This window comes from Enhydra lutris, unplaced genomic scaffold (genome assembly GCF_002288905.1).
Source record: "Enhydra lutris kenyoni isolate GAN:26980312 unplaced genomic scaffold, ASM228890v2 scaffoldscaffold1988, whole genome shotgun sequence".
NCBI classification, from domain to species: Eukaryota; Metazoa; Chordata; class Mammalia; order Carnivora; family Mustelidae; genus Enhydra; species Enhydra lutris.
In genome coordinates this window covers 1-2,827 of record NW_019156072.1, presented here as the reverse complement: position 1 = coordinate 2,827, position 2,827 = coordinate 1, and the positions used below count along the sequence as shown (strand labels likewise).

At 37.9% G+C, this 2,827-nt stretch overlaps 1 pseudogene; it reads right to left on the bottom strand.

Annotated features, from left to right (window-relative positions):
- Window positions 1–511: 511 nt before the first annotated feature.
- On the bottom strand, window positions 512–1,510 carry LOC111140501 (annotated as a pseudogene).
- Window positions 1,511–2,827: the final 1,317 nt, after the last annotated feature.

Sequence of the window (2,827 nt, the reverse complement as noted above, 5' to 3'; positions counted from 1 at the left end):
ATTTTAATATGTAAAATAATTCTGATTCTTACTATAAAAATATTGGCTAAAATATGAAACATCTTTGCAGTAAAACTGATCATGTAACTTAAGATTTCAGAAATGACTCCTGGGAAAAATGTTTCCGTTCGCCAGATAAATTCTCAACAGTGAAACTTAAGGTGCCATAAATTAGACAAAGCTAGAAAGCAAAATCATCTTATGCAACATGGACTTCCTCCTTGTCAAACAGACAACCACGTAATGACAATGACTTTATTATATATACAGGAAAAAGAGAATACATTCTTCAGGAGGAAATGATACCACAAGATAATTCTTATAAACAATCTTCTTCTTGAAGTCTTGAACAGCTTCAGAGAACGTCTTCACAAAATAGGCAGAGGCAATTCACATGACATTAAAGGATTCCTTTATATTGTGACACTCTCCTTAAATAGAAACACAATTCAAATAGAAACACATTGTAAAACTCTGATTCTCTTAATCAAACATTTGTTTACTGCCACACTCAGCTATGAGCAGCATTTGGATGCCAAGGTTTAACTCGTGCCAATCTGGACAAGCCACGGCGGAGACTCTGATTTGGAGACTTAACAGACACCCCTGCCAGTGGGCTCCTGTTGCTCTTGCTGCTTCCAGATGTCGCTGGTGGACCCACTTAGGTTTTCTGCTTTCAGCTGAAGGGCTGCATATTTGTAATGGTTTTCTAGTGGCCTCTGATGAAAGAGAAACCTTTTTTGGTGAAGGCTGAGATTCTGATTTCACAGCAGCTGGAGCAGAATCTCTAAAGTCACCAAAGTATCACATCGGGATTTAGGTTTCTTCTCCTTTTTCTCAACTAGGGATTTTACCTTCACTTCTTTCTTTTTAATTTCTTTCGCTTTATTTTTTTCCCATGGTGAAGTCTTCGTCATCGTCTTCACTCTCACTAAAATCAGAGTCATCCTCAGACTCTCCACCAGTTGCAGAGTCTGGTTCAGGCACTGTCGTCATCACTGCCTTCCAAAAGAATCTTCCTCTGTTGTACCACAGCTTTTGATGCTGCTTTTCTTTTCCCTTGAGCACCATGCAAATCATCTTCCTCAGTAATCTTATCCAAATCTAAACAATCACCAGCCACACTGCAATTAGAGATATGGGGAGACTTAGTCACTGTTCTGATTCCGCGGCTGCCACATTTTTCGGTGCTTTTATCTTGAGCCTCTTCTACCTCAGTGGTGACTGTTGGAAGTTCCTTCACTGATAAAGCTAGTGCGACTTCTAAGTCTCGCTGGTACAGCTTGTCATCTAAAGCCATCCTTTTTTTAGGTGTTTTCTCTTGTAGTGGGGTATCTTCTTTCTGGAGATTCTTCAGCTTAGGTTTCCTTGTTTCTAGTTTTAACTCCTTTGGTGTTGTTCTGGGTTTCTTATTTAAAGGTGTGGTTGCAGAAACAAAGTCATCATCGCTGTCAGAATTCTCAAACTGTGAGTAATTGATTGATTTCTTATGCCTCACAGGCCACACCATGGTCCCCTCCTAGTACCTATTCATATAGGTATGCCTATTCATATTCCTACCTATTTATATAAGTTGTATATAACTTTTGCTTTGCTTTGCCATCAGCTTTGTGTTGTTGTTGCTTTTCCTATCACTTTCTTCCTGATTTCTTACAATATATGGTACTAATCGTAAAATGATTAATTCTCAATGCTTTCTTTTTGTTATTCACTATAATGGTTTAAGAAGCACTAACAGTCTCTTTCATAAATATGTTGATATTTTTATTTTTTTTAATTATTTTTTAAAGTTTTCACTGAAATTCCAGTTAGTCAAGGGGATTGAGGAGGGCCCTTTGATGAGCACTGATTATTTTTTGGAATTGATTAATCACTTAATCATTATAACCCTGAAACTAATAATACACTGTATGTTGCCTAACTGGAATATAGTATTTGTCTTTCTCTGGTTTATTTTACTTAGCATTATAGTCTCTAGCTCCATCTGTGTTATTGCCATTGGCAAGATTTCATTTTTTTTTACGACTGAGTAATATACATACTACCTTTTCTTTTCGTTTTTTTGCAATTTAATTTAATTTTTTTCAGTGTTCCAAAATTCATTGTTTATGCAGCACACCCAGTGCTCCATGCAATATGTGCCCTCCTTAATACCCACCACCAGGCTCACCCATCCCCCCACTCCCCTCTTCTCCAAAACCCTCAGTTTGTTTCTCAGAGTCCACAATCTCTCATGGTCTGTCTCCCCCTCCAGTTTCCCCCATATCCCTTCTCCTCTCCATCTCCCAATGTCCTCTGTGTTATTCCTTATGCTCCACAAGTAAGTGAAACCATATGATAATTGACTCTCTCTGCTTGACTTATTTCACTCAGCATAGTCTCTTCCAGTTCCGTCCATGTTGATACAAAAGTTGGGTATTCATCCTTTCTGATAGAGGCATAATACTACCTCTTCTTTACTACCTCTTCTTTATCCATTCATTTATCAGTGGATATTTGGGCCGTTTCCATATCTTTGTAAATAATTCTTTTATAAATATCAGGGTACATGTATCCCTTTGAATTAGACTTTTTGTTTGTTTTGGGTAAATACCTAGTGGTGCAAATGCTGGTTTACAGGGTAGCTCTATTTTTAACTTTTTGAGGAATCTCCATACTGTTCTCCAGAGTGGCTGCACCAGTTTGCATTCCCACCAACAGTGCAAGAGGGTTTCTCTCTCTCCACATACTTACAAGCACCTGTTGTTTCTTGTGGGTTTTTTTTTTTTTAATTTTAGCCATTCTGACAGGTGTGAGGTGGTATCTCATTGTGGTTTTGATTTGTATT